The sequence below is a fragment of the Cynocephalus volans genome, chromosome 6, assembly GCF_027409185.1.
Source record: "Cynocephalus volans isolate mCynVol1 chromosome 6, mCynVol1.pri, whole genome shotgun sequence".
Lineage (NCBI taxonomy): Eukaryota > Metazoa > Chordata > Mammalia > Dermoptera > Cynocephalidae > Cynocephalus > Cynocephalus volans.
In genome coordinates, this window is record NC_084465.1 from 58,146,264 (window position 1) to 58,159,955 (window position 13,692).

At 33.3% G+C, this 13,692-nt stretch overlaps 1 protein-coding gene across 1 annotated transcript in view; it reads right to left on the reverse strand.

The window, feature by feature from the left end:
• The window catches only part of SEMA3A (semaphorin 3A), a 200,575-nt gene that overhangs the window by 59,301 nt on the left and 127,582 nt on the right, over positions 1 to 13,692 (reverse strand). The gene's annotated exons all lie outside the window — the stretch shown is intronic.

Genomic DNA, 13,692 nt, shown 5'->3' on the forward strand with positions numbered 1-13,692 from the left:
TCTAGTAATATTAGTTTTGATATTATAATTGTATTTGAAATATTTATGCATTCATAAATATATTTGTTTCTAGTTTTCCCTTTTGTCCAATATTGTTAATGCTAATATTATAGCCCTGTATAATTTCGATGGCTTGAAAATCTTTTCTATCATTGTCTATGCTCTGAAACTTTCTTTTAAAGTTTCATAGAATTTTCTTGCTCACATATTTATACATGATTCAAAGATAAATTGAGTGACAGAAAAAACTTGTGGCCAAAAGCAAACAAACGAACAAAGCAGAGAAGTAACACAAAACCAAACAAATTTGTAATGCTAACTTAATTTTTGTCTACTGAAGTATCTTAAAATATAGGGGTATACTCAATTTCTGCTTACTTTTTTTTCCCTAAAAAGTGGGTCAGAACCTACACATGACAAAAGTGGTATTTGTGAATTCCAGTAATACTTTTATTCAGTAAAAAACCCAATTTTTATATAATCATAAAACTAGTAGCCAAAAATTTTCTGAAAACACGATCTCACAGAAAAAGCATACTCTGAGAAATATAAAGTCAATTTTACAAGAAATGGAAAAAGTTTCTTTTGATGTCTGTTCGTTTCCTAGGGTATGTTCCTAGTTCAAGTGCTCATTAAACGATGGCATTGGCAGAGTGGCTTGTCCTCTGAGTTGCCCCTGATTAGGTCCTTAGGTTCTAGTGAAAGGGAGATATCTATAAGAATGTGGCCTGATTCTTAAAATAAAATAATGCTTTAGGCGACAGGAAATACTTAGGTCAATTTTTAATTGACAAAGAGCTTGGCAACTTTTTAATAACATAAATGTTATTATAGATAGAACCTAATTATCATGATTGCAAAACCAGTGGAGCTTCAGCGCTTCTATCATTGCTTGGTCAGAAAATGTTCTTTAAAATATCAGAAATTCAGGATCACTTGAAAGAAGAAACACATGCTTTACTGTGATGTAATTAGGAGTTTCTGTGGCTTTTGTTCTTAAGACACAATAAGTTTTGATTCTTGAAAATATTTAATTACATAGGAAAGGAAATTCGAGGCAGAAAAGCAGATAATTTATAACATAATTTTCAAAGTAATTAGAATTTGCAAAAAACAATTCTTGTTACACGCCCTGTTTAATCTGCAAGATCTTATTATCCTTTAAGAAATAATAATTCAAATTTATCATTAGCTACTGGGGTTTTTTTTGTACTTACTTCATGTCAATGTATTGAAAATAGATAACTATTATTTATTTGTTCTTTTGTTGGTGGTGGTGTTTTAGGATCAAATCTATGTGAACTAAATTAATAAGAAAGATGTTAGTTACATTTACATAAAATTTGGCTATATTATGTATATATTCATATAACATACTTAGAATTGAAAATTTAAAGTTATAAAATAACATTGAAGTTGTAACATAAAATGTATAATTTGTGGTTTTATATTTGGGTTTTATTCTGTTTCTTTGCACTAAAAATATACCTCGTTTTTCTTTACTGAGAGCTTTTGACAAAGAAGGTGTTTATAGGGGAATAAGTCAGTTATTGCATATTTTAAATGCTACATTGCTGTTTGATTACGCAAGTTATTATTTAAAATAAAATATGAGTCCTAGACTAGTTAAAGTGACAGACAGTTAATCCATACTACCTTCTCCTGAAAACTTTTTTTTCCTAATATTTGAGAGTTTTCTTGAAATCTGAAAGTTACAACCTCAACCACATTAAAAAAAAAATCTTAACATTTAACAGGACACGTAGTTGTGGAAGATCTTGTAAGCTATCAAAAAGGTGCTAGCAGCTATAATAATTTGATATTGTCTCGGGATGAGTCAAGCAGTGTAAGGTGGGTCTTAAGTGATTGTTGCTTGAAAATCCAACCTATCTATTTAAAGGATTCCCTTTGCTTGTGTTATATCTCTCCAGTTTGAATGGAACAAAAGTCACCGATCTAAGGAAGGATATTAGAAGAATTGCAGAGTTTGAATTAGACCACATCATGAGAAGTAAATTGAATCTAAATAATGGCCCCCTCTCTCTCTTCCTCCCTGTCCCCTCTCCCTCTCTCTCTCTCTCTCTCCCTTTCTTACTCCCATTCTCTATCCCCTGCTCTCTCTCTCTCTCTACCCCCTCATTATTCACCCCCCCACACATTCTTGTGTGCTAAAAGTTGAGATAAAAGGTAATCTGCTCCAGCAGAATAGAACAAAAGCCATTGTGTGTCCATGTCTTTTCTTTAATAATTGAAGACATATTTTTGGTAGTTTACCTAGTCCTTCTCAAATTTTAATGTAGGATATTGATGGAGCATAGATTCTGAATCAGTAGATCTGGGTGAGCTCTTTGCTTCTTAATTTTGAACAAGCTCCCAAAGGATGTGCATGTTGCTAGTCCAAGAGCCAAACCCCTAGAAACAAGGGTTTATACAAGCTAAGTTTTCAGTGATTTAAGCTATTCATAAATGACACGACTCTTCATTTCGTGAATCACTGTATGATAGAATTTTTTAGCAAATTTTTCTTTTTCAAAAGTCTGTTCCTTTACTTTATCTTGCAACAGTCTATATCTAACTTGATAAGCATTTCCTACATGTATGATATTTTGCAAATAGCAGAAATACACAAAATTTTAAAATAGTAAACACTAAAATTAACATGCTAGAGAAAAGAACAAATCTGGAGTTCAGAAGACATGGATTTTATCCCAGTTTTCCATCAATAGCAGGTTATCACTAATATTTGCGGATTACTTAAATTTTATTACTTGAAATTTTCTATTTCAAAGGGTTTGGAAAAGATGAAGTGATCTTGTGATCTTGTAAGAAGCATTTTGAAGGTGAAAAAAATACTAAGCAAATATAGAATTTCTGTTTATGATTATTTCAATTATTTTTCTATGCAGAAATGCCAATTTTTTCAAATTATTGCTTTTAATTGTTGAAAGTTTCCCGTAGATGTGCTAAGATTTCTAGAGTTTTCCAATTGATAAAAATTTCTGCAAGTAGATCCTGGAGGTCAGGGATCTCTCTTATTCAATTCTGTTTCTTCTAACAGTTCTTGCTACCTAATGGGTGCTCATTGCATGTAAAAAATAGAAGTTGTCCAGAGGAATATGTAGCAAATGTAGGTCATTCACTGTGCTATTATCAATGATTCTAGGAGGACTTAGAAAAGAGAAGAAGCAGGGGAAGAAGGGGAGCATAACATTCTATGTAAGTAATTGGGTTAAATGATATACCTAAATTATGTAGAGATAAATAAAAATACTGTTGAATGAGATGAGAAGAGATTAGACTTCAGGGAAATTAGAAACACTGATTAAAAAACAAAAAAACAAAAGAAACAAATTGATAAACAGTAAATGAAATGGATAGTTTCATCTCTGCCGAAAAATACCTACTCTTAACTTTCCATTAACAAAGTAGCTGTTTTACCTCTATCATACCCTATTACATAGTATCTTAATTGAGTTTACTGACAACCATATGTTCAGATATAAAATAGCAATCTGAGTTTTCTCAGAAATTAATATATATTCCAACAACATTTTGCAATACTCTGAATCTGTGATACATTTCTTCACTATGAATCATATCTAACTTCCTTTTAAAGCTTCAGGATTAAACCTTATGATAAAGGAATTTATGGTGTAGTTTGTGGATATTTATTTCAGTTTGTGATGTTACAAATTTTTTTATATGATACATGTTTTTTATTATAATTGAGTGCTGACAAAAATCTACTCAGAAAGTTATTGTTTATCCTACTTTTTAAATTGCACAATTTTTTATTTTACACAATTTTTTAAATGTCAATATAATATCCCAAAACATAAAATGAGAAGTAGCATCTCCCTTCTCTACATCCTACCTTTCAGTCCCCTCCCTAGAGGCAACCACTTTCAATTATTTCAGCAGTGTTAGTTATTATTAATGATTAGGAATTATTCTTTCTTTTTCTCCCTTTCTTCTCCCCCCCCTTTTATCTTTCTTTGCAGAGTCCTTCCAAACAGCTGAGTTTTTTTTAAAACTTTTTTTCCTCGTTATGATTACGTATGTTTTCTCATCCTAGAGTACATTTAATAGTTCCAAGTAATCAGTTGGAATAGCAATGTCTTACTCAGCATCCTCAGTTGCATTAAAGAGTTAGCTGAGAAAGCTTTATTTCACTGTTATTATCAGAATATTCTTTACTAATGTATTAGTAACATCTTGGGCTTACGAACTGTGATCCTTCTGAGGACAAATGGTTTAGGAATTCATGAGTGGTTTACAGACAATACAGTACTAATAAAAGGAGTTGCAGCAAATTTGCACAAAACTAAGGTGATGAAATTAACCAAAACAGTGATAAATTTGGTAGGGATTTTGCAAATCTCCATGATGTGGCTACTTTCTTCTTTGGTGCTGCCTCCACTCTACCACTATCAACTGACGTCTGTTCCATGCAGCATCTAAGGGTGGACCTGCTGAGAGTCTGACTTTTTTCTATTCCCTGCTACCATATTCCTGGCTCCAGACAAATTTTGCAATTCCTTTCTACAAGCTGTTCTCACTCATGAATTAGTTAGAAATGAACAAGGAAAAAAATAAAAGCAGATTCAGTTAGGGAAATAAAAGGTAAAGTTATTTCAGATTTTATGATTCATTAACACAATTGGCTCAAGGTCTCTCAAAGGCAATTACATTTCAATGTTATTCTTTGGGCACTGATTGTTTGAACAGACTTGGCTGTGTTTACCTTGATTTCATGTATGAAAAATGTAATTTTTCTCCATTGTTTTTTCAAAGGAAATAAAGAGGAGTAACACAACAGGGAGGTCAATCATTATCCTTCTAATGGCAGACAGCACTATCTCACTAGTTCAATAATTTCTCTTCTTTTGAAGTATTTAATATAATTACTGCAAACACATAAAAGTAGATGATCAAAGGTGTCCAGTATTTTGTTGATTTACTCCAGCCCTATAAAATATTATCTAAGTTGAATTGTCGATATGACTAGATTTCCCTTTAATTCATACAAAAATGAAAAAGATTTTTTGGTAATCCATGTGTTTCATCTTCAATCTTCAGAATTCATTTTTTTAATGTTTTTATTTAAAAGACAGGTTTTTTTTTCCTCCTCTAGAACATGGGTGGAATTTGTTCATTCATTTTTAAATGTGTTTAGAAAGCACATTTAAGAAACAAACACCAACTCTATGGGTGTTAAGCAGTTAAATGGAAGTCATCAGTTTGATATCACCTTTGACATTATTTAACTTCTAGAATCAGTGAGATTAAAGCTTATTGAACTACAAATGGGTCATCACACAATGTATGAGGCCCAAACACAGCTAAATTTAAACACAAATTAAATCTTATTGTATGGTAAGCTGGAAAAGGTTGTGTGGATCCCAAAGGGAAAACTAAGTCTGCTGTCCTCAATTTCTCATACACATTCTTGCTAGGATTTTATAAATGTATAAATGGGATAGCTCTCTGTGATACTGAAGGCCTGAAATCTTTTTAAATTAGTAGTTAAATGAGCAAAATAGATTATTTGGATTTATATGAATTTAGACAAATGTACAAAGCAGATTGAAGAGATATATTTTTGATGGGTCCCTTATGCTATCAGCCTACACTAAATCCAAAAATAGTTATAATTGAGCAAATTATCAAGCAAAATAATAAAAACTACACTTTTAAGGAAAAAATTTTGCATCCACGTTAATGTATAAAATTACTACCAATAAATTGTAATTCATTTTCAAAAGCATTATTTATTTTTGAATTAATGTTTTTAAATAATAATGGCATCAAATGTATAATGGTATATACAATTTAAAATGAAAAATGTATGTGACGATACAAAAGTGCCATAGGAAATCAATACATTGCTGAGAATAGGGTGTGGGAGGCGGGGGTGGGAGTGAGGGGGCTTTGATTTTCTATTGTCTGGGTTCTTAAGTCGTATAGTGACCCAGACATTTTTACCTTGAAAACGTTCCTTTTAAGGGATTCTGAACATACTTAAATCTTCCTTACTAGTTTTATTGGGAAAACATTTTAAAGATCCTTTAGCTGGATAACATTCTGTAATTTGTATTTATTTGAAATATGAAGTTTAGAACATATTTAATGCCTTTTTCTCACATGTAAGTTATTTAGCAATAACTATGTCACTAAGCTTAGAAAAGTCCTTTTTTCTTCGTATGGAAGAGGAGTAGATTTATTTTCATCAAATGAGCAGACATCGTTAGGCCAAAAACCTGTATGTACACTCATTATAAGGAAAGGGCATAGATCACTATCACTTCATCAGGTCTTGTTTTCCTTAAGCCACTTGCATTGCTTTCCTAGAAATATGTGGCTGCTGAGTTAAGTGAGATTGCGCATTTTACTTCAGTTGTAGTGACTTGATGCATTTAAGTATTTTTATTTTCCCATTCGTTGGAAGTCTCACATAATATTATGAAGCCAGTTAATATCAACAAAGCTTATTTTTTCATTTTGTATAGTAGTAGTCACTTTTCCAAATGCATTACATGAATTAACTCATGCATGATTCTCATAACAACCACATGAGAGAAACAACTATTTCCATTTGAAAAAAAGGTGAAATTGAGAGAAACAGAGAGCTTATGCCAGCTGTCTACAGTTGCTTAGCCAGTGCCCAAGTCAGGCAATAGGGTTCCAGAAACCCCATGCGCATAAACACTATCCCAAAGATTATTGACAATGTTCCTTTATGAAAATATTTAAAAGTTAAACTGTGCTATAGCAGAAGTGGTTGTCCTGGAGTCATAAATGTAGCCAATGTCTTCTTAACCATTTGCTTGGAAAAATTTTAATACAGAATTAACCTAATGCTTTGTTTAAGAGGTAAGTACTGTAGTTACTAAGGCAAAATTAACAATTACAAAAACACATTTTACTGAAATTTACCCTTTGTTATTGTTTATCAATTCATTGTTTCATCTGCTAATTTTGTTAAACACAATGTCATAAAAATTATTTTGTTTATTATTTTAATACTAAAGCTAAATATTTTATATATTTTTGATGTACTAAGTGCCCCATATAATGATAGTGATATAATAATATCAATTAAACAAAACAAAGCAAAATAGCTTGAGAACAGCAAGTGAAAACTTCAGACTGTTTGTTGTATTCATTTACCCAATGTGCATTCGGTGCTGTATCTAGGGGGCGGTATACAAAGGACAGCAGCCGCAGCAAATATAGTTCATGAACGTTGACCATATCCTGAGGCACTGTTCTGTTTACCCTACATGGACTGTTTCATGCATCTCAGGAAAACAGTATAAGATATTAGTATTAACCCTTTTTTACAATCATAAATGGGTAGTGAACATAAATAAAGTAAATTACTCTCAAAGTCACATGAGTAAATAGATGAGGACCTGGGATACTCACTGAGGCAATTTAACTCCAGGGCCTGTGCAGCAGATTCATTGAATGAAGAGTTTATTATTTCATACATCCTAGAGTATGAGCAGGGTGGTAGGTACTGTGATAAATACAAACATGCATCTATGTGCTCTCAAGGTTTAAAGGTGGGAATGTTAAAAATCCATCGGGAGAATGGTAAGGTTAAAGGAAACAGATAGACTATCTTAAGACCACTGACTCCATTAGATTTGGGTATGGTAGTGTTTCATATTTGAGAGGTCATTCAGGATTAGATGGTAAAGGACTTGACAGGCAGTGAAATCTGGATTCAATTTGCTTGTAAATTAAGAGACATAAATGATTTTGGAGTGGAAATGTACTGTGATAGCCATCAGTGCTGTACTGAGGGAGACATCTACCAGTTGTATCTAAAAAGAAAAAGTATATATGGCTAACTGTTAGTTAATCTTACAAAATTAAGCATAATCAATAACTTTTTGATTAAAACAAATTTTAATCATCAAACACTGCATCAAGAATTCTTTGACCTTAAGCTTGCAAACATCATTTCTAGGCATAATTATTTAATTTGATAATTGTAAAAATAAAAGCAGAACATATATTCTCATGAGTAAATATTTCTCTTTGATTCAGGATTAATTTTAAAAGACATCTGAAGATTATATAATAGTGGGGTAAATATACAAACATTTTATTGACATAGAAAGACAGGTTACTTTGTAACTCTTTTATATATTATCATATTACCTTTTGTGACATTGTATTAATATCTTCCACTCTGAAAGCTTACATTGCTTATTTAATAATATTATAAACCTACTGCTTCCACTCAGAGAGATTAGAATGTAACAAGTGGCTTTTTTTTTTTGGTCAAAACTATCCATGCCATTACAATTCAATGGCATTGCTTCCCTTTCATTCAGCTTTATCTGGCTAAGATCCTTTAATTCCCCAGCCGCTGCTGCTAGGGAGCTCTAGGCTCATCACACTTAACCTCTGCCTAGGCTTCTCAGAATAGAATTTGTTTCACTCCATTCAGAGCTTCAATAGTTGAGCAAGCCACACGCAAGTGCATACTGGTCTTTTACCCTGAGCACACTAATCTGATTGTTTTTCCACTCTACAAACTCTGGGTCAACAATCAAGCTGCCAGCCAGAAACTAATTAATTTGCAAACAGGCTTCTGTTTTCACAGAGGGAAAGCTTTTGAGAGCCATGTCAGGGAGGCCAGTCACACCATGGTTACACGCATTGTCACAGCATCCACTTCTCTGGGTAAATCTCCTGCTTGATGTCAATGCACATAGGAACCCAGATTACCCAGTCAGCAGTAAATCCCTATTGAGGCCCACCGAGCTCTGAATGTAGTGACTGTAGAAGAGGAAATTGGTATAGACAGGCTCTGTATTCATTAAACTGATTGTGAGACAAGAGAGAGAAAAACGTAAAAAATCAAGAGGAAAAAGGGAGCTGGCTTTAATAGAAAGCATTTTCCAAGATATTGTCTCATTTTTACAGGTTTTAATCAACTTCTATTTAATAAGTAGGATTACCTTGAGTAAATGTAATAATATTCTTAAATGTTATTTTTCTACTCTCACTATTCAACTGTTAATCCCTATACAAGAAATTCAAAACTTGTAACTAATATGCCACATTTCAGAGTTATACCTTTTAGCCCATCGTTAAAAATATTAAAATAGCATATCCTAACAATTTTATTCAGGTACATTCTCTTAGAGACTGAAAAAAGTAATATCAGTTTCCAAGCACATTGCCACTGAGTTAATTTTTACTCTATAGCCTTTACTCTATTCATTTTTTTTTTCATTAATAATTTCAAACAAAACTGGTTAAAAGTCATTTTGTTTCTTAGGCAAAAAGTGACAGAGATAGCAGGTCCTTGGAAAAGGAGAGCAAGTAATGTTTAAATTTAGTACCTTTCAGCTCTTTAGGGAAAAAAAAATATTAAGTTTATTATAACAAAGTAGAATAATATCATGATGTATTTTTATTTTTCAAAAAAATTACACTTGTATTTGGTGTGAGATAGATTCATGAGAAAACAAAACAGATAGCTATTAGGTTGTATTTCGATATAGGTATGACTACTTATTTTGAAGTTTTATGTATTCAAGTTTCAGCATAATTTTCAGGAAAAATAGCCATAAATATTTATTTATTTGACTCTATCTATACATTATATGTTGGAATAGTTAGCTAATAAATACAGTGGTAACACATAGAAGACATAATTAGAAAGTTAAAAAATACTGCACCTTGGCTCCTTCTTTCATAGGCTACAAAAACTAAGACGACCTTTGTAGCTGCTGCTGTTGTTTTAACTGAATCATCACTCAGCTTCTATAATTCTCATCTGCTCATATAACCATAAAGTAAGGCTTACAGAGGGCTTTTTCTGCAAAGGTCAGCAAAATGTTACTAACTTACTTAAGCTGGAGAAATAATCCAAAATGGCATCATTAAGAAGTCTCAAATTATGCAAAACTAGATCATTCATTTTACTTATTAAAGAAGAACGCAATTGGATACTCTGATATAGTTTGTACCTCCGAAGTTGGTTGGAGTAAAATAGTGTATACAAAGTGATTTGAGATTGGATATCCGGTACATGTAATATTGATTTATGCCCTCATAGTTTATTTGCAGTCATATTTCTTGGTTTTATTTTTCTCAAATGCATCTTGTGGAGAAATTTTAATCTTGAGAGAACTTGAAACATCCTAGTACATGACCACAGAGGAAGCTATGCTGATTCCAATAAGGGCAGGCCTTCTTGGCATGAATGTTACAAGTGAGAGGAAGTGGAATGATGACATACATACCATTTCAATTACAGAAAAAACAAGTGGGTTGGTCTATCTATAGGCACGATCCTTTTAGGAAATTCCACTAAAAGAAAACAGGTCTTCCTGAAATGAGTGGGAAGGCCTCACACTCCGGGCATTGTAATTAGGTCTGTTTGTGTTTGCCAGGCCTTGGCTCTCTCAAGGATCCATGTGGTTTCACATATTAAACCCGACTCTGCCTGGCCTTTCACCCTGACTCAAATATAATCACTCACAGAGTGAGCCTGACAAAGTTTCCTAAGCATGCTCCACCCAGTGGAAGTGGGATAAAGGATACAGAGATAATTGACATTTATTAAGTGCTTTCTAAATGCCAAGCACTTGCTCGGTGCTTTTTATACATTAATATGTGGTCATTTTTTTTCACAACTATGGGAGGGAAGTAGTATTATCCTTCCACTAAATGAAATGGTCAAAATCAAGGTGAAACTTTGTATCATTCTAAAAACTAGTCTTTACTCCAAATCATACAATATCCAATATTAGCCCAAGTGGAAAACAATCTTCATCAAATAGAAAAATAAATGTGAACTAGCCATCAATCTGCCCTATTAAATGGTTAATACGTGCAATAACTAGATGGTAGTATTTTCATACTAAATGTTAAGAAGTCATTACTATAACAGCGGTGTAAACTTATTTGTTTTCTTACTATGAATATACAAAGAATGATTTTACTTAATTTTCGCATTATTAATCAGCTAAAATTGAACTGAAGTTTAAAATCATGTAATATTGAGAAAATTTGTGTAGCAAAAGAAAGAAAAAGACAGTGAATTTTGGCACATCATGTCAAACACATACCAGCACATTTTCTGAAATCAAAAGTTTGTTCTAACCTCTAGCCATCTCAAATTTGGGTTTAGTGTAAATGAAGTCTTTTTTTCTTAAAATCGTTATATATTAATATGTAAAAAAACACAATAATTTCCATTTCTCTTAAGTTTCTTCATTTAAAAGTGTAATTCATTTCACTTTTCTGTTAAAACTGAATTTAAACATTTGTTGGCACAACTATAAAAACATAAATTCAGTGAGCAATATGAAAGTAGGAAAACTCCATTTTTTTAAATAAAGATATTTCAAGATCCAGTTCTAGACAACAGTTCTATTTTCTTGTTTTTCCTTAGTAGGAACAAATTTTAAATGCCATCTAAAATAGGGAAACTGATTCTTCTAAAAGAGTTGAATTGATTTGAGAAAAGTAAAGTAAGTCCTATGCCAAAATTATTTTTAATAGCCCTGAAGACCCCTGGAAAAGATACCTTGCAAGGAAATGTATTACTTCTGTCAACACAGATGATTGTGTAGTCTACGCAGATGTGGCAAAACTCATTTATTTTATGCATGAGTGCGTAAACATTATGTTGCCAATTTATTCTGTAATGGTATTTAATTTCAGGAGGCTTGTGATTCACAGTCCCCCGGTTCTATCTCAAACATGTCTGCATCCTCCATCGTGCAGCAGTTCTGGTTTCTGCACCCTGTCACATGTAACCTTTGCGTTAATTTGGAAAAATCCATTCTCACGTTTAGTGCTGAGAGACTGATAACTGAATTCTCAAATGAACTGCACAGTTTCAGAGATGAAGTACAGAGCTGTGGACAATGACTGGGTTTTCCCACAGTGTAAATTCTTCAGATTCAGCTGTCAGCATGTGAGTGTGCTGCATAAAAGCAGCTTCAACTTGATGACTTTTTCCCTCCAAGGCCATAAAAATGAAATGGATACTGTACTCTCCTTTATGTTATTCCATCTTCTAATGAGATTTTTGTGTCTCATGGACAGTGAAAGCCTATATGCCCTTTAGAGTTCTTAGTAGATCAAAGTCTCCTTTGAATAAAAAACAAGCATTTTCCCTCCCACAAAATATCCCTCTGATATTTCATTATCATAACAGAACAGATAGCAAGGTTAAAAGAGAGTTTTTCCTACTAATTTTGCCTCCACATACATCCTAGGTTTAATAATTGACAGTGGGTATTCTAAAATTGTCCTTGGGGCTTTTGGAGTTTTTCACATACACGTCTCTTTATCCTAGCATCTTTTTTGCTTTTTTTAATCCTTGGTGAGGCTTCCAATTTCTCAGATGGTCACCCAGGCACTGCTATGCCTTCTTTACGCCTAGCAGGGGGAGGGGGACTTGGCAATATGTCCAATCTCCTTTGAGATTGAATCACAGGATTTGTATTCAATCGTGAATGATCTTAGGGCATCATCGACATTTAAAACAGCAATAGGTAAGTGATGCCACATTTTGAGGAAACTTGGGAGAGCAAGAAATAAGGGAAGCTAAGAGAAGTGACTGTTTTTTTTTTTTTTTTTTTTTTTTTTTTTGTCGTTTTTTCGTGACCGGCACTCAGCCAGTGAGTACACCAGTCAGTCCTATATAGGATCCAACCCGGGGCGGGAGCGTCGCCGCGCTGCCAGCGCAGCACTCTACCGAGTGCGCCACGGGCTCGGCCCAGAGAAGTGACTGTTTTAAAGAGAATGACAAATACTGCAGGAGTTGTCTATAGGAATGTTGATTAAAAACCATAGGAAGTTATGAGTGACCTTTGGAGAGAGAGTTTCATGGGAATCAACGGTTGTGCGAAAGTCAGGTTGAAAGTGGCTAAAGTTGGTGTAAATGTTGAGGACACAAGTCACAGCCAGGCTGTGAACTGAGACATGTAAAAACTTCATGGCATACCATGATTAAGAGGGTTCTGCATGAGATCATTGAGCAATATTGCAGGTCAGGGAAGAAATTAGTGGTGAAAAAAGATAAAGACAGCAAAAGAAATGCAAATTGTGTAAATTTATGAAAGCACATCAATGCAATAAAGAGTGAAGGCAGAAGGGTCCAACAAGGAAGTAGGTGTGCCTTTGTCACTAACAGAACATGAAATATACCAGGATGATTGGAAATGCTGTTACACGATGCAGGACATGCAGAGGTATGCTTTACGTTCTAAATAATCAATTTGAAGTATAGGATAGATCAGAACAAAGGCGGTCACACACTACTCATGGTCTGCTCAAGTTTCAGTGAGGTCTACAGGCAGACTTGTGATTTTTCTCTAACACACCAATGAAGGATAGAAGTGGTAATTTAGGTTTTGGGGTTCCCAGAAGTAAGGGCCGAAAAACAAGTATGGCAGAAATTCAAAGAATGAGATAATCGAGCATCTTATTGAAAACATGGGAGAACTGTACACCATAAGCTTCATTCCTATTAATGAAGTGTATGAAACCAAGAAAAAGTTCGTGGAAGTAAGAATAGTGATTGGGCAGGTTTATTTTATAATTCTGAAGGTAGCTAAAAATATAGATAGTTAAGTAATAACAAAAAAGTGATAATATAATATGGGCCATTATAAAAAATCTTTTACAAACGTGTAAATGGATAATGAA